Below are 26,512 nucleotides of genomic sequence, written 5' to 3' on the forward strand. Positions count from 1 at the left end.
CTATATCTATATCTATATCTATATCTATATCTATATCTATATCTATATCTATATCTATATCTATATCTATATCTATATCTATATCTATATCTATATATCTGAGGGGGACATTTATCAGTAACGCCCATGTAAGGCCCTTCTAATGTGAACATACACAGCTTTTTCTATGCAGCTGTAGGAGTCTAGAATGTTCAGCCCAGGCAACCAACTGCCAAATTGCCATGGCAACCAACTGCCACAGGTGGTTGGCAGTTAGGTAGCATTAAGGCCCAGGGAAACTACTGGGTCGCAGGCCTTTCTAGAGAGGCAAGGAAGTCAAATGGACAGCTCTCTCTCTCTCTCTCTCTCTCTCTCTCTCTCTCTCTCTCTCTCTCTCTCTCACACACACACACACACACACACACACCTGCTCTATCTCCCTGCTGACCAAAGAGGAGAATTCCTGCCACATATTTTCTTTTTCCTCATTGTCCAGTGTAGCCTTCCAAATTCTGTGTGGGACAAGGCTTTGTACCGGGGTTTCAACACTTGGTCGGTGAGATTAAATAACTGCAAAACCATGTATGAAAAGGCGACCCCATTTGATCCAGCTTTTTTTTTTTTTTAAGTGTAGATGCACTTTGTAAAAAAAATTCTGCACTTGAAGTATGCTACTGCTGCTGCTTTTTTACAAGGAAATACTGCTGTAGTCATTAGGTGTATGTTTTATAGTTGCACCTGTGATTAATAGATAATAATGTTATTTCACTTGCGTATGGTACTTGCAGGAGTTGAGCTGTAGAGTTTATTGCGGGGATGACATTGTGAATAACTGGACACGCCTATTATGTTATTGCTTATTATTATGAATTGAATTCACACAACTGTTTTTCTTGCTGATGTTGTTCTTCATGTGCATTGTGTTGTTTATTATGTTACTATGTTGTAAGCTGCCCTGGGTCCTTTTGACAAATGGTGGTATATGCAATTTTTAAAGAAATAAAATTAATACAAATCAATACAAAAAAAGCTCTTGATGGCCTTAGAAGAGGTTTATAACGTTGCTCTACCTGCTAGTAACTCACCACTTCTTCCTGGCGTTGACAAGCTGATTTCTTTCTTGTACCTTTTCTCTGTATTTCCTTTTCCTTGTTGCTATTATTATTTTCTGTTCTCAGTCTGAGAGGAGGAGATATGAGTTGAGTTCATTTTTGGAAAATAAAATAATACCCTGCCCTTTAGTCAAAAGGCTCTGACAGCGGCTTATAAACATAAGTTCTAGGACAGTCACATCTTGTAATCTAAAAAACACACAACACACAAGGAAAATGGAATGGGAGGGAGGAGGAAAAAGCAAGCTGGAACACAGCTGGTAACAACTCCCAGGCCAGGAAAACAGAGCAGCTCCTGCCCGACAACTCTTCTGTCAGACATGATATGAGTCATTTTGGGATACATTATTCATCTGAAAAGCATAATAATAACAAAGCTATTGGAACTATTGTTTTTATTTAGATGACGTGTGATCAATTAACAAATTGTGTCTCTGGGGCAGCTTCTCCTGTTAATCAGAACACATCTGTTCTGCGTTGACCGTTTTCCTATTTTATCATGACTCACTCCTTTTACGTCACTTTATGATAACATATTTCAAAAAGTCAGCTCTAAATGCTGTCTAAAAACCTTTGATGTAGCTAGGTGCCAGAACTGGAAAGGCCCCACTGCATAGTGATACGTACTGGACTTCAATTTGGGAAAATATGAAATGGCGCCTCAGATTTCTGAATGAAGCGCTCAGGGACCACCAGAGGGGGAAATAAAGCACTTGGCAGAAGCTTATTAGGATAACGAATTGTGCTTCAGCCTGTTTGATTTTATTATAATTTTGTTGTTGACAATCTTTGAATTGTATTTTGATTTATTATACTGTGATACTGATGTTTGGGTTCTTTGAAAGACAGAAAAGAAGGATATCATCATCATCTTTTCGGCTGTTAAAGGCCTTCTCCTCCATCTTCATCTTTTCCTGCTCCCTCTGTGTCTTTGGTAAGTGCCTTGACAGCCAAAGTCCCTTGTCAGAAACAAGCCAATTGAAGAGGGAACAGAGCCACCTTCAGAAAGCAGACTTGTGCATCTCAAAGCCTGCTGCTTTTCCTTTCTTGGCCTCCAGCAATTGTAAAAACCCTGTAAATTAGGAGAGTTTGTGCCTGTTGGCCAAGGGTAGCCTCCTGGCTTGTTTTCCTTTGTAAACAAACAAACTGGCTTGACCTTTTGCATACCCTGAAAAGTTTTTAAAGTTTAATTAGCTCCACACTAGATATTTAGATATTTTAAATGGGCATAAATTTGCATGCATTAACAAATGAGCAACAACTGTATGAATGAATAAAATGACTGAATGAATTTTCAGTGTCAGACCAAATGTGTTATGCAGCACTGTATTCAAAGGATTCATTCAGCTGAATGGGCTGGATAGAGTCTACTGGCGGGCAGTCTGAAATTCTGATGTAGCCTGTATAGTTGTAATGAGGAAGCATGAACTTTGCCTCTTCACTAAAATAATGAGTATATTTTTGGTGGTGGAGGGTGGGGCACAATTGCATATGTACTTAGAGCCATGACATTGCTAGATAGGGCAGAGCCAAGGTTGGTTGGCAGAGATTATACCAGTAGTTGCATCATATCGGCACCAATAGAATCACTATAAATGATATCATTCAGAAACAAGCAAGGCAAAAGGAACTTTGACCAGCTTCTGTTGAGAGGTTAGCAAGAGAGTACAGTGGTACCTCGGGTTACAAATGCTTCAGGTTACAGACTTCGCTAACCCAGGAATAGTACCTTGGGTTAAGAACTTTGCTTCAGGATGAGAATAGAAATCGTGTTCTGGTGGTGAGGCAGCAGTGGGAGGCCCCCGTAGCTAAAGTGGTACCTCAGGTTAAGAACGGACCTCCAGAACGAATTAAGTTCTTAACCCGAGGTACCACAGTATACAGTTAGCAGCTAGCTATCTGGATGTGGAAAAGTCAGCTCCCGTTCCCATTTGACCATGAAACTAACCACATCATGGAACGGCTTTGAGAATAAGAAACAAGAACAGCAAAGTGTTTGCACACTGTGAAATATGCTAGGTACAGAGCAAAGAATAATAATGTAAGTGCACCAAAATTTCAGAAATAAGGAAAACAAGAAGCATGCAACATTTCTTGTTTTAAAAATTGAGCCATATTTATTTATAAACTTCGTTTGAGTCTGTGAGACTTAGGATGACAGTACTGCACCCTGATGACTTTAAATACATATCCATACAGGGGGCCAGTCTGCATGTGTGTGTGTGTGTTTTTAAATCAGTTCTGGTAGATGCTGACTTCCCACGACCCACATGGAAGTCTGTCTCTCAGGTAATAGTAATATTTTAGGTTTGAGCCTTCCCTACAGATGTGCACAGCGCTCCTTTATGTATGATGGGAGGGGTAAGAAGGGAGGTCATTGGCTGGAAACTCCCATTCACAGAACAGCACACACACACATGCGAGAGAGAGAGAGAGAGAGCTTTTTTGCGATAGCCTCCATCACCTTTTTTGTGCTGGCACCTTTTATCAATATATGACTCCTCATTTTTTACTATAAAAAATTATCAATCTTCAAAAAGTTCCAATCACTTCACATTTATTATGCAGGGACACTGTCTTTTTTTCTGGATTCTGGGGTCCTAAGCTGTAATCAGATGCATAATAGGCAGAAATACAATAGACTGAAAGACTGAAGGTTGGGAAAACCTTTCCCGGTCTGAAGTGCCTTTAGCTGTTGATATGCTGCTGGTCAGACAGCAAAAGTGCTCTGTTTGAAGGTGATAACCCTATCCAAAGGATGAGAGCATTGCACTGTATCCTACATGCTACAGGAGCATGTCAGGTGCAGGCAATAGCCAGAAATGTGCTGAAGACCAACAAGTGGTGCGGGGCAAATGACTGCAGAGCATCCAAAAGAACCTGAATACAGGTAGATCAATTTGTTCACATTTGATTTATTAATTATTAATAAAAACTAACTTTCATTTTGTATATATATTTTTATAAAATATAAAAATAAGAGCCTAGTTCCTATCAGTTATCCTAGTGCTCTGCAAGATGTTGTCAGAACTCTGGAAGGCAGGAAGCAAGCAGACTAGGGAGCAAGCAATTGGGTCAAATATTATTCCAAGCTTTTATTTATTTATCTATCTATTTAGATAATTTGCAGAAGCCACAGGACAGTTTCTAACAGGCACATTGTTTTTTTAAGAAACTCACAAAATAACCCAATCCTTAAAAACACATAAACAAATCACTAAACATAGTTATTAATGGCAGTGGTGGCAGCAATAAGGTCCCTTCTCCCCCTACACCTGCTGGAAAAGATTATTGTAATCTTAACTAGCTGACTAAAGCTATAAAGAGACAGGGCCAAATGCATCATAATTCCACATATTCCATTTATATTATGCCCTTCTTTCAAGGAGCTCAGAGAAACACACATAGTTCTTCCTTTACGCCTCATTTTATCCTCTAACAGCTCTGGCTCAGCCCAGACCAGTAAACTTTGTTGATGAATTAGATCAGGGGTCAGCAACCTTTTTCAGCTGTGGGCCGGTCCACCGTCCCTCAGACCATGTGGTGGGCCAGACTATATTTTGAAAACAAACAAACAAAAACAAATTCCTATGCCCCACAAATATCCCAGAGATGCATTTTAAATAAAAACACACATTCTACTCATGTAAAAACATGCTGATTCCCGGGCTGTCCGCGGGCCAGACTGAGAAGGCAATTGGGCCACATCCGGCCCCCAGGCCTTAGGTTGCCTACCCCTGAATTAAATTGAACCCAAGTCACACTTGGCCAGTGTTTTAACCCATGCATTATTGCCCTTCAGGTTTTATGGGAGTTCCATTAGCTCCAGCCAGAATGGCCAATGGTTAGGGATTGTAATTCAACAGCCTAGTCTAGAGGGATGCAAGTTGGCATTTCCGTTCTAACCTATATACCATACTGGCTCTTTTAGCTTTCCCTTATATCTCTTTTACTTGTGGAGTTAGAAACTTACTTTTTATGTTTAATGGAAGATGGAACATTCAGGAATATTCCCTCCTCCTTCCCTGAGGCTACAGCCTTGTTCAAATGATCAGTTATAATTCATAGTAAAAACGCTTTCTCACTTGGAAGCTACTGCCAGATGACAAGGATGAAGATCATCTGAAACCACTCCCAACTGAAGTGTGTGTAAATATAATGCAGGATTTATGGGTCTACACTGGCACCCACGGCTTTGATCTATCTCTGTCTATAATTCATTCGCACCAGTTTCTACATTTATAAAAAAAAAGGTCTTGGCAATAATATTTCATCTGTCGATTTCATAAAGGTACAGTAGTAGCCATAATTAAATGCAGTCCTGTAGCTGCTGTCTCATCAGAGCCACACTCAGCGGAACTTACTATTTCCGTGCTCTGCACTGTGATGTTGGTAGCCTAAAATCAAATTAATTTCTTTTCCTCCCCTGCTCACATTTCAAGGCAAACTCATGTCTGAGGTAGCCTTCACTATCATCCCTAGATCTTTACCAGCAGTACTGCATCTCCATGTTTATTATTAGCATTATCACAGATTGAAAATGTGGTTTTAGATTATTATTTTCATGTTATCCCCCCACTCCCCCTAACCAGAATCCAATTTCCCCCCATCTCTTCATATTCTCAGTCTCTTTGAAGTATATTAACAGTTCCCCCCTCTAGTATCAGTGATGCCTGGAATTTTTTCCCATTTGGTATTGTCTGTTTCATTAACAGTAATTATTTACTTCCTCCTTGGCTGAATAAACAGGAATAGGCAAGAAGAGAGGTCCAGGTCTCACGTGCAACACTGCCCAGTGTGGTACCCTGGGCAAAGAAAATGGGGCAGATACATCTGCTGCCAGCTTAGAGGTGATGAACACATTTTTGAAGAGGTTCCCCCTTTGAACAGAGAAACTGAACTGCGTGGGATTTGTCTCTTTTCCAAAACTATGATTCTGTGATTGTCTCTTACAATCACTATAAAACAATTTATTGATATCATATATAGGCTGCCTTTTTGGGCATAGCCCACCCAGGGAGGTATATAATGTCTCTACACACACACACACGGAAAAAAAATGGCAGCAGCATTCACAATAATTTAAAACAGAAGTCAGTTAAAACAGTTATTTTTATTTTTTAAAAAGCAGACACGAATATAAATCACAGCACAGCTAACTTCCTAACAGAATAGCTCAGTTAGGGGGTGGGGGTGGGGCAGAACCTCAATTAGTTAAGTATTTTTATTGATTTACTTGATCTAGGAGGGGTGGGGCGGTCATGGCCCATGGCCCAGTTTAGGAGAAAATGAGTCTGGAAAAGGTGGGTTTTCAGGCCCATTAAAAAACCCTTTGGATGTTATGGACTACAATTTCTATCAACCCCGGCCTGCTCAACTATGTGGGCAGGAGCTGTTGGTAGTTGTAGCCCAAAACATCTGAAGGACACCTCTGTGAGGAGTGAGTTCCACAGTCTGGAATTTCCACATAAAAGGCCCTGTCTCCTACGCCCAACAGCTGTACAGTGGTACCCCGCAAGACGAACGCCTCGGAAGACGAAAAAAGCTAGACGAAGGAGTTTTTCGTTTTCTTAGCCGCTTCGCAAGATGCATTTCCCTATGGACTTGCTTCGCAAAACGAAGCTTGCCCTGCAAGCTCCGGGGATAGTGGGGAAGCGCAGCGCGTCTTCCCCGCTGTCCCCGGACCTCTTTTGAAGCAAGGGGCGGCAGGGAGAAGATCGCTTCTCCCCATTGCCAGCCCCGCAATCTCCGGGGACAGAGGGGAAGGCGCGCACGCCTTCCCCTCTCTCCCCGGACCCCTTTTGAACCAAGGGGCGGCAACGGGGAGAAGCGATTCTCCCCGCTGCCCCTTCCCTTGCTTTAAAACAGGTCCGGGGACAGACGGGAAGGCACGCGGCGCTTCCCTTCTGTCCCCGAACGGTCTCCATAGGAACGCATTGATTGATTTTCAATGCATTTCTATGGGAAACCGTGCTTCGCAAGACGAAAAACTTGCAAGAAGAAAAAACTTGCGGAACAAATTAATTTCGTCTTGCGAGGCACCACTGTATTTACCTAATCACTGGGCATGCATGTGGGCTTTTGATGTAGACCTTAATACCCACCTCAGGCTCCTATGCATGTCGGCAGTCCTTCAAACAGCAGTTTAAATGCCCTGTGCTCTCTTCAGATGGCTCACAGTGGCTGTGGAAATGAGAGGTACATATTGTGTCCCTTTCCAAACACTGCAGGACCCTTACTTGCTGTTGCTGTACACCTCTGTGGCTGGAAGTCTTTCCCTCGTTCCCCTTGGCTCAAACAGAAGAACCTTCTTCCAGAAGAGAGCCTTGTGGCTTTGTGTTTCCCCAGTCCATGAAAGTGATGAGCGATTTCACTCTACAATGACCAAGCTCCCTATTCCTTCTCTGTGTCTCCTGCCCACGTCTGCCTGGCTACTGTCCCTATCTAGAATACCTGGGTTGGCCACCTCCACCCTTCTCTTTGGCTCCTTGGGTCCTTTTAACAGTGCTGCACTCCTTCTTGTAAGTACCCGTTCCCCAACTTCATCCTTACTGATATTAGGAGGATCTGATCTTGCTCCCAGGTCAGGCCCTTCCCCCTGTTCATCCATGGGATGCTATTTTCAGGCAGCAATGGCTAGAAAATGCCCCTCAGCTCCAAAGTAGTTTATCTGGAAGTAGGGAGTGTGGCGGTTGTCCGTTTGTTTGAAAATGTCTGTACAGGGGGGAGAGAAAGAGTTAAAATGTAGACCAATAGGAAAGCTGGAGCCTACCTGTTTATAAAAGGGCTTAGCCCGAGGTTTGGGTGTTGGTAGTTGGTTGGTTTTGGTGCGTTGGTTGGTTGGGAAAGGCAGTTGGAAAAGCAGTTGGCAGGCAGTTGGAAATAGAGAGACAGTTGGTGCAGTGGGTTCTTGTGTGAGCGGAGGTAGAAGAGTTAGAGACAGGATAAAAATAAGACTAAGAAGGTAAAGACATCAAAACTGCATTTAAATGCAGTTAAAGTTTATTTGTGTCTGCAATAAACTACACTCTTCTTTGTTAACTTGAGAACCTGACTGAGACTAAGTGATCTACCGGGGAGGACCTGGTTGGTGGCAGCGGATTAGTGGTGGACGGGTCAATAGTCTGTGAGATGACTGGGGGCTCCATCCAAATGCCACAGGGAGAAGTGGGTTCATCAAATCATTGAGTTGGAAGGGACCCCAAGAGTCATCTAGTCCAACCCCCTGCAAGGCAGGAATCTCAGCTAAACCATACATGACAGATGGCCATCCAACCTTTGCTTAAAAACCTCCAAGGAAGGAGAGTCGACCACTTCCTGAGGGAGTCCATTTCACTTTCAAACAGCTTCCACTGTCAGAAAGTTTTTCCTGATGTTTATTTGGAATCTCCTTTCTTGTAAGCTCCCTTGAGCTGACAGAGTTTCGTCATTCTGCAGCTCTCCAGGCCATAATGGCAATGCCTTGCACAATACAGTGGTACCTCGGGTTACATACGCTTCAGGTTACATACGCTTCAGGTTACAGACTCCGCTAACCCAGAAATAGTGCTTCAGGTTAAGAACTTTGCTTCAGGATGAGAACAGAAATCGTGCTCCGGCAGCGCGGCAGCAGCAGGAGGCCCCATTAGCTAAAGTGGTGCTTCAGGTTAAGAACAGTTTCAGGTTAAGTACTGACCTCCAGAATGAATTAAGTACTTAACCCGAGGTACCACTGTACAATAATCCACAGTCAGTTATATAGTGGCAATAATATGAGCAACTGTAAAATAAGGAATTTTGTGTAGAAATCCATATATCTATATCTATCTATGCATCTGGATGTTGTTATCAATAGAAATTACATACTGTAGTAATATTTTTCCGGGATATTCATACATTTGACAGGAATATGAACTTTGCAGACATGGCCTGCTTCTATCCAGTCAGCAGCAACATCACTGTGGCTTGCACAGAAGCGGTGCTCACTGGACTGTCCTCACCCAAAGCAAGCTTTGCGTTCAGTAAATTCAAAGCATTTTCCTTGGCAGCTGGTTTCTTACTCTTACATCCATCCAAGCAGGTGACAAAAAATAGGCAATTTGACCTAGCTGTTCAGTGACAACCATCGAGCACAGCCTGCTTTTTGAATAATAAACTCTGCTCAACAACAGATACATAGTTTAACTATTATTCACAGGAATTAACTGGAAAGTAATTTTGAATAATGAATATATGAGAGACAGTTTCCCTTGCAACTGCTACGCATATGATCTGAAAATGCGAAATGGGCTGAATACACAAACTGAGTATTCCTGTTAAACCAAATGCACAAATCAACATATCATCAATTGTCTTGATTTCTTCCAGTTCCAGCTGCAATACTTGATTTTTACAGCTAAAGCCCAACGTTCCCTAGTTCGGCCTTTTCAGGATTAATTAAAGAAAATCAAAATTCTCAGATCTTTAAACAGTCCCTTATGAAATTGGGCTGGCCAGCTCCATTTTTAAAAAGAACTGCAGCTTAATTATACTTTGTTTAAGAAATCCTTTCTGCCGCACCCAACACTCACATATTAGACAGCAACCCTCATACTCAGTCACTTAATTTCAGCATGTACTCATACATACATAGTAAGGATGTATGTTTAGAACTACCTCTTGTATTTTGGACAATACTTGTCAAAACTTGCTTGTTATATACCTAAACATTAAAGACAGCATTTCTTATATACAGTAAGTTCATTTCATCTATCTATCTAGATATCTAGAAATACACATCCACAAAATATAAGAATCCATATTTAGAATTACCTCTTGTTCTTTGGACAATGCCTTTTGATAACTTACTTTTAATAAACTTGAACATTAAGGCAAGTAGTATTACTGTTGCCTACAGATTTCTCATTTGACTGAAATATGCCTCTTCTACCCCTTTTTTGTTGAACTACGTCTGACTTTTATCATCAGCATCCACCAAAGGGATTTATTTTTTTAAAAAATGTTATTCTCAACTTTGATGGTTTAATCCCTTACTTTCAGAAATCACTGTGATTTAAAACATTATACTGTTTTCTTGATTTACAAAAGTATGTGCAATGTCTCTCTCTCGTATTTTTTCCATGTAACATTTTTACAAATCAGTTTCATTTGTTGAGACATTAGGAAGAAAAGGGGGAAAGGGGTGGAGGGGGGGGAAGATGGGCGGAGTGGGGTCGGGTGGCGATGTTTCTATTTTACTCAATATATGTAGGGTTTGGTGTCAGCGTTGCTTGTGCTCTCTGCTGTTCACTTGTGTTCCCTTGGTGGTGAGAGAGGTTGGGGTTGGCTTAGGGTGTGGTTGTTCATTTGTGGTTGGCTGTGGTGGTTTTATAGACACTCTTATGGGTTGTTACAGTTCCATGGATAATATGGAAAATGCTTCCACCATGAGCATGATCAACACCATTCTCTCACCCACAGAATATCTATGCTGATTTTTATCAGTACAGAATTTGGCCTGGAGTTGCAAATCTCATTCCTATAGATTTTATATACTTCTGTCTTTGCTTCCCCCCCAACCCCACCATCAGCCTGGCACTGCAAAACACAATGAAGTAGATTTCACTGATTTTAATAGAACTTGCCTCCATAGATGCGGGCTTAGGATCACAACCTTGCAACACAGTCAATGGGACTTACTTTAATTGTTTAGGACTGGAGTGCCCTCCTTGCAGATCCAGCAACAAGAGGAGATCCCCTAATGTATAAAATAGCTAAAGCCTTTGATGCCCGTAGACAAGATTTATCCAGTTCATGGTCCTCAACATGTTTTGAATTCTGATTTCATCCGAAGAAAAACTTATCATGAAAACAAACTGTATAATTGCTAGAAAGTTTAGCAACTTTGTGCTGCAGTTCTTGACTGAATAAGTCTTCTGTATATCCATATATGTCTTTTGCTCTTTTGGCCACTCTTATCGGGCCATAATTTCTTAATGCATTAAAAAAAAGGAAAAGGAAATGCCCCGTTGTTATGGAGCCAATTTAATAGTTAATATTTAGATTTCCATTTACAAACCACGACTGACGCATTTACTGATTTTGGAAACTGTGTTATTAGTCAACCAGGGAGCTGTGAATGGCACTCTCCAATGACTGCCATTCAAGTGCCAGTCTCAGCCTTTTGCTTCCTTATTGCGGTGACCGTCTGTTGCACCTTCCTTCCCGCTGCTCAGGCTCAAAAATTAGATTGGACACAATGGTTTTCTAAAGGTAGCCATTGCACTGAACTAACTCTGGTCCTTCTCGAAAATTTGACTCTTTGTGGACTCCCTGCATATCTTGCTAATATTATTCATGCTCATTTTAGACCCATTTAGCCATGTCACGTTGTTTGATGTGCTTTGAAACTGATGGCCAAGAAGAGCTTCTGCTAGCAGAGATCACTTTGGCTCCAATGACCTGAATGGAGTTCTGCTATTTTACACTAGAGCTGGCCAAGTAAGCCCAGTCGAGTCCTTGCTATAGTTCTGCTTTGTCATCTCACCAGCCTAGTGTTCCTGGCGCTTTTCATCTGAAAGGGCTTTGCTTTGCCCTGCACTCCCCCCACCTCCCCGTCACTGGCCTGCTTTTATGCCACTACAGTTTGCAGGAACATTTGTTCATACTCAATAGCCAAACATCAGGAATGCTGAGATTCTTTCCTTCTTGTCAGGACAATTGTTTAGACTGTTTGCCACTTAACGCTCTGATGATCTCTCTCTCTCTCCCTCTCCTCTCTGTGCTGCCTATAATTCCTCCTTTCCCCTCTTAGCCCTTCAACTCTTCCTCATTGGCTGAGTCACCCACCAACTCCCTCTTTTGACTTACTCTTTGGTGAGACCATCCTCTGCATTTCCAGCAGTTTTCTTGTCGTTTGGTTTGTGTGTGTGTTTCCCCCCTTGTTGTTTTTCTGCTTGGTGGTGTCTGGAGCATTGCCGTCGAGAGCTGGTGTTGTACTATGGGTTCCTTCATTATTGACTTCCAGTCCTCCTGGACTTCTATTTTATTTCATCTCAGCATTGGCACCATATGGCAGCTATGGCAACTGAATATATCACTGTATTCACTTTCTGGTTCTGGTCTGAATTGCTGAAGGGCTCCACTCCCTGGCCTGGAAAAAAATGTAGCTGTAGCTTATGTAAGAGGAGCCAAGCCAGAACTATGGAGAGACTAAATTCACACTTGCATTTTATTTCTCAAACACATAATATGGAAACCCAAGAAACAAATCTATTTGCCAAGAATTCTGAGAGCACATACCAAGAAATGGAGGCCTGGTAATGAAATAAAAAAGGAAGCCCACTATGCCTGCATGCCTATCTGTTGATCTATCTATCTATCTATCTATCTATCTATCTATCTATCTATCTATCATCTATCTATATCTATCAATCATAATCTATCATACTTTATTGACTTTGAACTCAACATTTGTTGTTGGAAAAGCTGTGTTCTATAAATCTCATGGTCTACCTAAGCCAACTCACAGTCTTATAATAAATAGAATCCCTTATTCTACATCTCTACTATCATAACAGATAAGGCATTTTGCTAACATAGGGGAGCTGTGAAGTGCCAATGTGGATGTGAGGTGGATTAATTTCAGAGTGTTTGTCCTTATATAGAGACAGAGATGCCCAAGTTGTTTCTACCATATGGAAGATCACACACACCACCTCTTGTATTTGATCACAGGTCATAGTATCACACTTAACAGAAATTAAAATGTTGTACACACCAGATACCAGACTCATGGTGATCAGGTTTTCGAACTGTTACAAGTTCTGATGGCCTGTGGAGTATGTGCCTTGTGGCAAAATGGTGCATTTGGAACCAGTTTTCTTTCAAGCCTTGCAGTCATGCAGAAAGATGTCATCAGCTATTTTCAAATAAATCTCTTAGGCTGCAGTCATATTGCAGACTTATTGAAGAGTAAGTCCCCACTGCTTATATGGGAATAGACATTGTTTTTTTACATGAGGGAATATGAAGCCTCATCACTCTCAGGGGATCATGCTATTCATCAGCTGGATGCCCTATCTTTTGAAATTTTAAGAAGAAAAGAGCATGAAACCCTTGGACTGCTTCATAAATACTTTGTATGATTTAAGAAATGTGTGTTTCTATGTTTTTAAATGATTTTCCATTAAAAAAATCCACCCAGAAATGGGAAAAGACATTTGTATTCCCATCCCCACATGGAACTGGAATGGACTGGACTTTGATGGGTCCATCCATACCTAGTCTGGGTCCTTACTCACCCTTTCCCCACCTCTACAATATCCTTTTTGACGTATTTTTGACGTACAGTATTTGTGTCATGACATGATATTGGCAGTTTTATTTTCATTCCCCTTCCCAGTGACCCCCAACATGGGGTTCAGTATTCCTCCCCCCACAACTGCACTCCTGCCCCAGACTCAACATTTTCACTGAGCTATATACTGTGGCCCCAAGATCTATTTCCTTGTCAGTCCACGCGAAGTGAATAATTCTTATTTTTGCACCAATGCTTATGGTTGACTTACATTTGCTGTTGTAATGCCCCTTCACTTAGTTTTGAAAGATACCTTTAGAATTCGTCAGCATTCCTTTTTGTTTTTAACCACCCTGAACAATTTGGTGTCATCAACCACCCGCAGCTCCTCAGAGGAAGGACAAAAATGCAAATAATGTTCATTTCAACAAGTGCAGCCTGCCAAAACCTTGCTATCTTTGCAGCTCTAGACATTACAGAAGCACTGCGGCTGAAATATTTGCTCTCTAATTTCACTGTCTATGGAGCTACACTATCCATGGAACTCCGCTGACTGTGGACTTCTTCGGCCTCAGTGAAGGGCTGGGCCAATGATCATCTACAACAAAATTTATCTAGAGATCCAGATAGCCTATATCTATGTAGCTCCATTTATTGCAAATAAATGGGGAAATGGACATTGAAGTTGCATATTGCTCACTTCAAACTAATACCCTGTTTGTCATTATGGCAATAAAGTTTCATTCAGGACAAAAAGCAAATCAAAGCTTAGAAGCTGTGAAATGCACAAGGGCTGGGAGGCTGCTTATTTAATTTTCATCCAAGTGTTATGGCACCACCAGGCAATTCTGGCTGTAGCAAACTTTAGGTCCAATTTTCCCCTAAGGCAGAACATATCAGTGAATACAGAGCTGAAGGCTGAAGTCCAACTGAATGCAGAGTTCTTGTGGCTTATTCTCCGTCTCAGAGTTCACTGGCAGATGTTGCAAGAAGTCTAAACAGCCTATCGCATGAACACTGCCCTCAAATGCTCTCTGTCCTGCAGGGACAGGTGTATATCTTGACATCTAATACTGTATGGGCCACTGCAACTTCAAGGCATTCCATGAAGGGCAAGCATGGATCTATAGAGTATTCAATTATAGGAAAAAGACTTTCTCCAGGCTGCAAGCCCAAATGAATCTTGCGGTTTAGTTTGTATGAGGAGCTGCTAGGGGCAGAACTGGAAAACCGCACCTCTGTGGGTAGCTGCCCAGAGCTACTGTTTAGAGCAGGAGGCTCATCAATATGGTGCCCTCTGGATGTTGATGGACTACAACTGTCACCAGTGGCCTCCAACCATGGCTAATGGTTAGGGATGTTGGAGTTTAGCAACATTTGAAGGGCTACAGACAGACTAGAGTCCCTTATACCCTTGGCAAGAAGCTGTATTGGTGCTGTCCCGAAAAACATCACTTTACCAAAGTGAGAGGACAGCAAGCTTCTCCCACATTTGATCTTGCCATAGCATCAACAGCACATCACCACACACATTCAGACACATTCCATAGTCTGAAAAGTGATTTTTTTTTTGGGGGGGAAGCCTCCTCCCCCAGTGGAGGTCGATTTTGCCAACCCCTAGCTACACCTCTGGAGACAGGTTTCCCCTTCCTAGATTATATAATCATGTTCGAGTTGATGTGGCCACCTATTGGCAGCCATGTGAACTGCAACATGATAACATACATTTTTAATGTATATAAGAAGATAGATGTTTCACCTACCTTTCTGGTTATATCACAATTTATATCTGGTGAAGCTGTTGCTTAGCCATTTCATTTCATAGCCATGCAATTTAAAGTTTTCTACAACTCCTTAGTCATTACATGTTGATATAACAGGTCATATCAGTTCAAGATGGGCGTCAAAGATTTTTGTTTTGTTTTGATGCTTTTTTAATGTTACAGTGAGGGGTTTGTTTGTTTATTTTGTTATAGACATTCAGATTGCCAGATTACAACCATTTCACAATAGCTATAAAATATCACTGTTAGAATGAGTCCAAAATCCATACTATGGCATTATCTTTATTAGATCAATCAAGATATCACAAAATAATGAGCAAGCTTTCCACAATCTTCAGAACCCTCCAGCAGACTGGGTGTCAAACAAAATAGAGAGTTAGAAGAGAGAGACAAAACATAAAGTCTGCCATGAGGTCAGTTGTAAAATGGAGTGTGTAAAAAGGCAGCAGACATAATAGATTATGCCAGTGGTAGTCAAGGTGGTGCCTTCCAGATGTTGATGGACTATAAATCCCATCATCCCTGACCATTGGCCATGCTGGCTATGGCTGATGGGAGTTGCAGTAGAACCACATCCAAGTTGTAGTAGGACCACATCCAGAGGTCACACCATTGACCAGCTCTAGATTAGGTTATACCTTGAGATACTGGGATGAAGAAACACACAATGGCTGGTTCTCCAGGTCTCTAGATCTTTCTCCAGCCTTAACTGAAACAGTTTCCTTGCAGTAAAGGTGCTTTGTATAGCTTGTTTTCTTTGAATTATTACATTACAAGCGGGACCTTACTCTGCATCTAGAACATATACAAAACATTAGCCATGAGCTACATCTATCTACATCTGTCCTGTAGTTATTTGAGACATGCTACATGTTGATGCATAACCCCACTAACCAGCTTCAAGGTGATTTGAAAACTAAGGCATATTAAGACATCTATGATCACTCTTTGCATGCTAAATTGTACCACAGGAATGGCTGGAATTCCTCCTTGTAGTCGTGCACAGCTTTACTTGGGAGTAAACTCAACTGAACACAGTGAGATGTATTTTCAAGGGCTCATGTGTAGGATCAGTTGCAGGACCAAAATACCAATGATATCGTATGTATACAATAGGGGCTTCTCTGTTCATTCATTTATTTCCATGAATGGCACAAGAGCGACAGGCCACTCTGTAGCCATGATGTGGCTGCTCTATTCGGAAACGTGCTAGCAAAAGAACTCCCATTTAAATCATGTTGGTAGAAAAGCATCCGAACGAGGTTTGCTCTGCATTGCACCTCTCAACCCCTGAACTCTAAAAATGAAGGGCAAATCTTCTGAATGACAGACAATCACGGACAAAACACCATGAAATGAGGGACACAATGAGAGACATCAAAGTTTCTCCAAACAATGAAAGAAAGCAAAACTTTGTGATGTGTTAGATGGCGATCCTTAGAGTAGGAAAGAGCTCCACTGATGGTTTATGGAGCAAGGAATGTCTGCTTTATGGGAGAACACAGATATGAGGGCTGAAGCCTTTCATAGATTTGTTAGATTAATTGGCTACAATTTTAACTGGTAAATTGCTGAGGCTGAAGGGCATACAGTGGTACCTCAGGTTACATATGCTTCAGGTTACAGACTCTGCTAACCCAGAAATATTGCTTCAGGTTAAGAACTTTGCTTCAGGATGAGAACAGAAATTGTGCTCCGGCGGCGTGGCAGCAGCAGGAGGCCCCATTAGCTAAAGTGGTGCTTCAGGTTAAGAATAGTTTCAGGTTAAGTACGGACCTCCAGAACGAATTAAGTACTTAACCCGAGTACTTGTATTTGTTTTTGAAGTTTTTTGAGCCTGGGTATTACTATCATGAGGCATTAGAAGTGAATCTGGCTTCGGCTGGGGAGGGCGGGATATAAATAAAATTTATTACTATTATTATTATTATTATTATTATTATTATTATTATTATTAATCCTAAGCTCACTATGCCCCATTGAATTCTGTGGGGCCTACTTCTGAGTACTTAAGAGTGTGCATGCCATGCACAGGAGCTATCTCATACGTTCACACCACTCTAAAGTACCAAGTGAATTTGCCTTATGTTTTCTAGTCAGGCTGAAGCTGGTTTGAGAAAAAACTGCATCAAACGCCAGAAGTTGTAAAGGAACTACAGGATTGTTATGGTTTGCATCAGACGTCGTGTGAATGTGGCTGTGAAAACTACCAGTGGGAATGCACTAGATGTGGAGCAATGTGAACATACTCTAGGTCATCTACTGACCAGACAAAAGGCCTGCCAGAATGTATTTTTTTTTAAAAAATCAGCAAGCAGTGAAATGCCATTAGGAAGGAGGGGGTGCTGATGGATCTCTTTGTTCAATCAATCAATGAACTGATTCACGAGTTGATAACTGGACAGTAAACAAACTGAATTAATTAACCAGTTAATCAGTTAAAAAAACGAGACAGTTAATCAACGGGGGTGGGGAGCTTAAATCTGTTGGCATTGCAAACAGCAACCCACCTATAGGACAGGAAGGAAATATTAAATGAAAACACACACACACACCAGAGTATTTGCATATTTCTCTCCAGGGAAGTCACTATTTGTACCACTGTGGAGAGACAGAGGGATTGGTGGAGGCAGGTTAAATCCAGGAGCATAAGAGAAGGCAGATTTTTGCCCATGCAAGGCTCCAAGGCCTTTTCTTCTGGCGCATTTATAACCTATGAATTTGACAGTAAGGTAGTGAAATGTGTAGCTTACCGTACTTAAGCTTTAATATTAAACACAGCTAGCTTCAGGCACATAGGACTTGGGGGCTAACACAGGGCTTCCTGCTGGTCCCCTTCCATGCATCAATTTAAACGTAAAAAGAAAAAAAATCTCTCAAGCTCAGTTCCTTTTGTTACGCGATGCTTTGTCTGAGGCTAACAGGATAACTGTGATGTTGTTCCTCAGGGATCCTTATTGACTGAGCCAAACGCAGGGCAGCACTGCTCAAGGGCATTGCAACATTCAGGTTGGAAACCACATCCCACATACCAAGGACAAATCTACAGACACACACACACACCCCAGACCCTCCCCCAAATGTCAACCAAGCCTTGTCTTGCCATTGTCTGTGTTTTTCTTCTTTCTAGGTAGCAGTCCCGTCCACAGTTTGGCGGCTTGAATCCCACAGAAGTAAAATGGGATCTAAGAAGCCTTAGAGGAAGCAGGATCACAACTGCAGTCTTCTAAGAAAATGGTAACAGCAACAACCACATGTCACAATGCCAGCTTGTCAAACATCCTGGACAGTGCAAAAATTGTGGCTCATCTACCAAAGGGTTGGAGCAACTTCTTTTAGTTTAAGCTCCCCTTGGACATACCCTTAGTATGACTGCCTTATTCTCTTACGCTCTGGAGCAGTGTTTCCCAATTAGCTAAGTACTGTGGACCCCCTATATTTCAAAAGCCAAGCCATGGACCCCCTACTTTTGAAATTTTTGATAGCTCTATGGTCGTTTTTGTTTTGTGAATGCTGCCATGGACCCCCTGGGTGGGTTACACAGACTCCCTGGGGTCTGTGGACCACCAATTGGGAACCACTGCTCCAGAGTCTAAGTGGTGAGATGATGTGCAAGACTGAGATCTATGTTCTTTCTTTCTTTCTTTCTTTCTTTCTTTCTTTCTTTCTTTCTTTCTTTCTTTCTTTCTTTTCTTGAATTTATATCCTACCTTTCACTATGAACAGCCTCAGCAACAGCTTTCAGCAACAAAACTAATGAGAAAGAATTTTACACAGCCACAAAGACAACAGAAGTAGCAGATAAAAGTTAAAAAAAACAACCATCCAAAGTATCTCAGGCACCTGTAAAAACCTGGGAAGGAAGGAAAGACCTTGCCTGGTGCCTGGAAGAGATGCTTCCAGGTAGACATATCTGGGATGTTTCCTCATTTGGACTTCAGAAGAGAGAGGCACCTTGGAAGGGCTTCTGCAGAAGATCTTCATTGACTGGTAGATTTAGTGGATATTGGTATTGGGTGTAACACCCGTAAAGCTCAACATCCATTTTGATGGGAGCTGTAGTCCAACAATATATGGAAAGCCACAGGTTCCCCATCACTGCCCTAAAGACTACGAAGATAGGCTTGGAACCAGGTGGGAAATACCTGGTAAAACCTTGGGAGCCAGACACCAGGTTGATCAGTTTTCCCCCTATGAATGTAAGAAGTGGCTGTATTCCGAGTTATGCCACTGATTCATCTATGTCCTGCTGTCTGAACTGACTGGGATAAACTCCTCAAGGCCTCGGGTGGAGTTATTATATTAACAACAACAACAAGTTGTAGTAACAGTAATAGTAGTAATATTGGGGTGGGATGGGGAATGTCAACAGGCAGCCATATGAGGCCAAGGTCAGAGTAAACACAATGAGGAATCCTGTAAGTTTTGTGCTACAGCCGTTCATAGGATGGAGCTCACTTTATCAGATGCATGAAGGTTTTGGACATATGCAAGGATTCATAGGGAAGGTAACTCAAGTCCCTCTTTGCTCCCAGTACCAATAAATGTCACAACCATGATAATCTGAGCAGAAGCCAGGAATTACGTACTGTTATGCTGAAGGCACAGAGGAGAAATTGTGTACCCTTGGTTATTTTGCCTGGCTTCACTTCTCTTTCTCAGCTAGGCCCAAAAAGTATCCTGAGAACAAAGCGCCTATTATTACCTGTCAAAATACAGCACATGAGTTCTCAATATTGTGGTTCACCTGATTTATTTGGCCTTTGCTGCAGACCTGAGCTGCGCCCCTCATGGTGGCTTTATAGCTTGTGCGATGGGCACACTGGTGCGAGCTCACTGCTGGTCAATGGGTAAGAGAAGGCAGCCAGCCCAAGACTACTTGGGACCTGAGGCAAAAGACAATGTATTTCTTGCTCCTCTTCCTTCTACACTGACGACAACACATGCACATTGTCTACTGGAGAGCATGCCTTGGTATGGTGGCTTCTCTGTCTGCTCACACTCAGTCAGGGACTTTTCCCATTGGCACTTCCTGTATTCAAAGAAGGCAATTAGTTGAGACAGCTTGGCCTTTTGCCATTGGGGCATCAGATCCGCAAGTGTGGGAGCTCAGGGGGAATGGGCAGCAACTGTGTGTGTGAGAGAGAATAATTAGAAATACATACCCACCAATATTTCTCCGATGGAAATAGGGACGTCCCATGCCATAATGATAATTTTATTATTTATTCCTCACCCAACTTATTGGGTTGCCCCAGCCACTCTGGGCAGCTTCCAACACATATAAAAACATAATAAAATATTAAACAGTAAAAAAGCTTCCCTATACAGGATTGCTTGGGGGTCAGATAACTCCATACCATCCAACATTTCTCCGATGAAAACAGGGACACCCTAAGGAAAAGTTGGACATTCTGGGATCAAATCAGAAACCGGGATGGCTTCTCTAAGTCAGGGATGTCCCTGGAAAACAGGGACACTTGGAGGGTCTGGAAATAGCTCTGGCAGGACAGTCATCTCCACGCAGAATTTTCAGCCTGAGGTAGCTGCCTCATTCTGCCTAATGGTAGGGTTCGGCCTGGATGGAACAAGCCAGAAGAGCTAGTTGTGTGTTTACTTTCGAAGAGGAAGAAGCTGCAATGCTGAACTGAATAGTAAGTTTTACTTTTGGTCTTGAAACTGGTGAGTTTCAGAAAATCCACCTGAAAATGTATTATATTGAAATATTCATTTTTTTAAAAAACAAAACCTGCTCAGGAACACCATTGTCCCCCCCCCCCCCAGCTGTTGCATCTTTGGGACCATTTTCTTACATGGGTATAATCTTAGTCAGGAACCTCAGAGTGAAATGACAACACCATATATAAGATGGCATCAACAGTAGTCTCTCAGACTACTATTTTCCAGTGACAGTCCTGGATTTACAGAAGCCGTCCCAGTTTCTGATTTCTGATTCCAGAATGTCCCTCTTTTTCTTATGACGTCTGTAATTTCATCAGAGAAATGTTGCAGGGTATGGTGTTATGCAACCCCCAAGCCAAGGAGATAAGTAACTATACAACCTCTAGAAGACATCTGAAGGCAGCCGTTTTGGAGGGTATGGAGTTATCCGACCCCTGAGCTGTCTGAAGGCAATCCTGTACAGGGCAATTGTTTTTTTAAAAAAATGTTTTATTATGTTTTTATATATGCTGGAAGCCACCCAGTCAGATGGATATAAATAAAATTAATAATAATAATAATAATAATAATAATAATAATAATAATAATAGGACACCCCTATTTTCATCTGATAAATGTTGGAGGGAATAGTCTCTCTTTTTCTAAACACACACACACACACACACACACACACACACACACACACACACACACCTACCTGGCTATATAGTGGCGCCCACCCTGTGGAATGCCCTCCCATCAGATGTCAAAGAGAGAAACAACTACCTGATATTTAGAAGACATCTGAAGGGAAGTTTTAATGTGTGAGATTTTAATGTATTTTTAATCTTTGTTGGAAGCCACCCAGAGTGGCTGGGGAAACCCAGCCAGATGGGCGGGGTACAAATATATTAATAATAATAATAATAATAATAATAATAATAATAATATTGGAGTCCCTGAGGGCAGAAAAGAGCAACCGAGAATAAGGATAAAATGATTTCAATTTAAACCCAGGAGTCAACCTTTGTAAAGGGTGTCAAATGTTGCCAACCATGGAAGACGTTTTTCAACACTGTTCACCGTTAACCCCCCCAAATAACAACAGCCCCTTAGAGTATCTATGCTTCAGTCTGATACGAAGTCCAAATCATGGGCAACTGATCCTTTATTATGTCCCAAAGTTCTTAATATCCTCACTTATCTTCTTGATAAAATTAGGAAGCTGTAAAAAATAGTAACATACCTGAGAAATATTGCCTTCCTGGAATTTTTTCTCCCTTTCCTTCCTTCACTAATTTGTGTGTCACCTCCAGGTTTGCTATAATTCTTTATTGGATGTTCTTCCAGTATGTACTTAAAATAAATAAATCTCCGGCAGGTTCAGAATACTGGCAACGTGGTTGGCTAGCAATATCAAATGTCACCCGACTATGGGATGTATTCTCGTTCTTGCTCCTCTCCCACTAAGCTGGCTCCTCGTAAAGTTTGAAACCAATATTAATATTTAACTTTTAACGCGCACAGTCTTTCAGGGTCTCAGCCTGACTTAATTAGCTGACATTTAGTTCCCAATATTTCACTGCACACTCTTTAGAGTCCTTGGGTACTAGTTTATTAACATTCCCTACAGTAGAGTGGAGAAGGCGGTTTCTAGCTTCTTTATCAATTGTTCCTAAAGGCAAAAGAATTCATTGCTGAATGCCATTAGATGGGCCTATCCTCCAAATATGTTTGCAGGCACAGGGAAGAAGACCCCTGCTTTTCCATTTCATTTAAATGAGCTTTGTGAATTGCTCTCTCTCACTCTCCTTTTGCTGCATTTTCCTTGGTGCAAAGCCTTGGTAAAATATGCCTCCAAAAAGCGCCGCCCTTACCTTTATTGTAAAAATACATAAAAGGTGGTTCTGCCATTAATCAGGATCCTTGCAGCAATGTGTGGTATGAATCCCTCTTAAGCAGGGTAGCTCAATACTTAGGTCTGTGCTTCCTCGCCTTAGGTAATTTGACCTTGCTCTTTAAAACAAAACAAAAACAAAACCCAACCTCTGGAAAGGGCAGCTGAAGATGTCTCTGGGTTTGGTTTTGAATGTATATTTGGGCAATGCAAATGAGTAGCTGGGCTTGGGGTCCCTTTCTGTTCCCCTCCTAAGTGATTAGGCCGGATTTGTAAGCTATACTTTATTTCCTAGCAGAACAATGCAATCTTGAACCATGCTTGGCATTCCTACTCCAGTGTGATAAATCAAAGGTACGGTAAATCAAATGACCTTCTCTCCACCCCAGCTCCGGGCCCCAACGATTGACTTTCCTTGTCTTGCAGGACAGTCTTGGGCATTCAAGAGCCAGGAGCTGAAGAAAGGTGCCGCATTTTTCGCTCTATAAGACGCACCAGACCACAAGACACACCTAGTTTTTGGAGGAGGAAAACAAGGGAAAAAATATTCTGAATCTCAGAAGCCAGAACAGCAAGAGGGATCGCTGCGCAGTGAAAGCAGCAATCCCTCTTGCTGTTCTGGCTTCTGTGATAGCTGCGCAGCCTGCATTCGCTCCATAAGACGCGCACACATTTCCCCTTACTTTTTAGGAAGGAAAAAGTGAGTCTTACAGAGCAAAAAATACGGTACTTAGTGCACCAGGCTTGTGATCTGTGATGTCGAATGTCCATCCACTGGGCATCTCACCCCGGTACTTCCCAAATTAGCTGCTGCTCAGTTTTTGGAGCCTGCTACCAGGAGTTCAGTGCATAATGGGTGACTTTCTGTGCAGCATCACAGGTTCACAGAAATTTCTGCTGTGCGCACTGATCTCTCTCTCTCTCTCTCTCTCTCACACACACACACACACACACACTATATGCACCTGGATAGATATATAGATACCATTGTGCTAACACAGAAACCCTGCAATATTCTGCAACATGAGACTCTCAGCTGTGGTATTTCCAAGGTCAGGGCTGGAGTTTCTCAGCGCAATCCTATGCCTGTTTACTTAGAAGCAAATCCCACTGCCTGAAATGGGGTTTAGGGCTACAGCTTCAGTGTGCCACACGCAGCTCCCTTCTCCTATCTAAAATGACCAGAAGCAGAATGATTTTTGCAACCCTGGAGACCTGTTTACTCAGAAGTAAGGCCCACGGGGCTTCCTCCCAGGTAACTGTGCATGTTGAATCCTGTTTTTCTTTGCACAGGATACGGTCTTCCTTGTCACATAGGTTTCGTTTCTTTTTCAACGCCTAAGCGCATGCATGCCTGTGTTTACCCTTCAGCGGTAACATATCAGCCCCAACAGAGTTGTGTTAGAGATCTACATTTGATATCCAGCAACTGAATAACTTTAGCTCTAATTATCTAGTTAAGCTACCATAACAAAACATGCTGTATATGGTTGTGTTCAGTATAATTACAGAGTATTTCACAAGAAGTGCGATTAATAGTATTTCATTACATTTCGATGCGGCTTCCCTAATTTGCAATGAACTTAATGCGTGCAGGATGTCTCCTGTATGAGTTAATATTCTACCTATCGCATGTTGGTCCACTGAATGTGTGTGTGTGTGTGTGTGTGTGTGTGTGTGTGTGTGCATGAGAGAGAGAGAGCTCACCGGGAGACAAATATGAGTAAAAAAAAAAAGACTTGTTATTGAACAATCTTGTTTTTAGGGCTTATCTTAGTAAATAAAGTATTGATCTTTTCCATTGGGGACTCTTGGTTCAATTCCACTATCCGTCCCTCAGTGATATGTAGTGGTGGCAACTCATTCCTAGCAAACAGTATCAATCCACATTAAATATAATATCAGTCACAGCAACCTGAGCTCTATGCCTGATAGACCTGATGCGGAAAATGAAATCAACCATTAAAAAATAAGTGTATAATTCTAATGCTGGTGCCATCTTTGTTTTGAAGGAAAACGGAGACTGGGAATGTGGCCGCTGAAAATGCATGCTGCTCCTTTGAGTTTAGCAGAATGATGGCCCTTGTTACATCATCCTCTCTTGCCTTGAACCGTTCTGTTAAAACAACAACATAACAAGGGCCTGCTGGATCAGGCCAAAGACTAATCTAGACCAGCAATCTGTTCTCACAGTGGCAAACTAGATGCCTATGGGAAGTCTACAAGCAAGCCCTATGCACAAGAGTACTCTTCCCACTTGTGATTTCCAGTAACTGTCTTCAGAGGCAAATGGCCTCCAACAGTGGAGCTAGTAACGGTTGGTAGCCTTATCGTCCATGAATTTATTTAATTCTCTTTTAAAGCCAAATGTGGTAGCCACCACTACTTCTAATTTATAAATACGTGCAACACATATTTTGTATATTTTGTACAACTAGCTGATTTTTTTTCAGATCATCTTTCTAACATATATATTAAATTCTCTTGAATTAAACGGACACACATATGTATGCATTAGTAAAATAAATACTGTCAGAGCTCAAAACCATCTTCCGATTTGCAATAATTATAGTGGATTGCCCTTAAGTACTAATTAAGCAGAAATCTTTTGCAAAGCAATGGCATATTATGGAACTGAACGCTACGCAAGCCAGTCCTGAAAACATTCACTTGCAGGTGAGTAACTGCAACTGTCACAAAGGGAACTTACTTCCAAATAAGTGTATTTATAACCCTGATCCTAAATATATGGACATGAAAGCAAGTCTGCTTCCAAGGAATTGTGTAAAGGGCTGCAATATTCAATGATGACTGAGATTCACCAAGAAATGTTGATACGTCTTTAGCATGCATTTTATGTTGGTGATGTGTAACTCCCCCCGCCCCCCAATTAATGCAGCTTTAAAATGAATGGCTCCAAGATTTTAATTTACTTCTCTATAATGCTATCTGAACAAACATTCATATTTTTTTTTATAAAAAAAATCTTCTCTTGAGATACTCCTAGTAATAATGCTGCGTGATCTACTTCTGCCATGGGGTTATAGATATTATTTTTAGAAGCTCTAGGCATGTCCAATCAAAGTTTGAAGATGCATGGAAACAGAAGCTCAGTGCTTTTATTTGTAAAAAGTGTGTTATCAAGGTACTAATATTTTGATAACAGTGCCCTGTGTGCCAGCACACAACGAGTACTATCACACACACAAAAAGCACTGGTTACACTATTTATTTTTGACCTTTTATTTTTGTCCTCCCCTAGTCAGAAAGAAACCTGGTAGCTCTTCTATGCAGAAGCCTTATTAGGGACACAGTTTGTCCAGATTCTTCATGAAGGCAAAATGATGCGAACAAAACAAGCTTCAGTCAACCCTGCCATCAGTTTTGAAAACATGTTTGACAACAAGAGGAGAAGCAAAGAGCACAAGCGTTTCAATCACTCCCCCTCCAAGCTCTCTCTCTCTCTCTCTCTCTCTCTCTGCCCCCCCCCCATTAATGGTATGTTGTTTGGTAGAAATATAATGTGCTGTATAGTGTAATAAAAGGCACTGATTATCGTTAAGCACCGAGCCATTTTCTAACTCTATATTTATCTAACAATATTTTTAAGTGTCATATTCACACTGTTGCAATAGAAGCTCCTGGGTGCCCTACTTCTTTTGTCCCTCCATCATTTACCTGGTTTAAAAGTCCCAACCTTATTTAAGGCACATGTGGGCCCATACTCATGCCAAGGCTCCCATCACATACCCACTTACCTCGGAGTAAGTCCCATTGAAAGGGTCTTGGTGGACTTGTATAGAATCGCTCTGCAAATTATGCA

At 41.7% G+C, this 26,512-nt stretch overlaps 2 long non-coding RNA genes across 5 annotated transcripts in view; one reads left to right on the forward strand and one right to left on the reverse strand.

Moving 5' to 3' along the window:
• LOC310689552 overlaps nucleotides 1-10,863 on the reverse strand; it is a 101,646-nt gene extending 90,783 nt beyond the window's left edge. For both annotated transcript variants that reach the window (XR_014517480.1, XR_014517481.1), the window contains exons 1-2: nucleotides 7,331-10,863; nucleotides 1,065-1,158 (exon numbers count right to left, since the gene is read on the reverse strand). This is a non-coding gene — a long non-coding RNA (uncharacterized lncRNA). The remainder of the gene's footprint in view (nucleotides 1-1,064; nucleotides 1,159-7,330) is intronic.
• Nucleotides 176-26,246, forward strand: LOC310689576. 3 transcript variants are annotated; one of them, XR_014517517.1, is made up of 5 exons: nucleotides 176-535; nucleotides 1,937-2,025; nucleotides 18,262-18,368; nucleotides 23,116-23,480; nucleotides 25,952-26,246. It is a non-coding gene; the product is annotated as an uncharacterized lncRNA (long non-coding RNA). The 3 variants fall into 3 exon arrangements; XR_014517518.1 differs by lacking the exon at nucleotides 25,952-26,246 and adding an exon at nucleotides 24,702-25,027; XR_014517519.1 differs by lacking the exons at nucleotides 23,116-23,480; nucleotides 25,952-26,246 and having other exon boundaries at nucleotides 18,262-18,845.
• The last annotated feature ends 266 nt before the right edge of the window (nucleotides 26,247-26,512 follow it).

This window comes from Podarcis liolepis (genome assembly GCF_965112155.1).
Source record: "Podarcis liolepis genome assembly, chromosome: 12".
Lineage (NCBI taxonomy): Eukaryota > Metazoa > Chordata > Lepidosauria > Squamata > Lacertidae > Podarcis > Podarcis liolepis.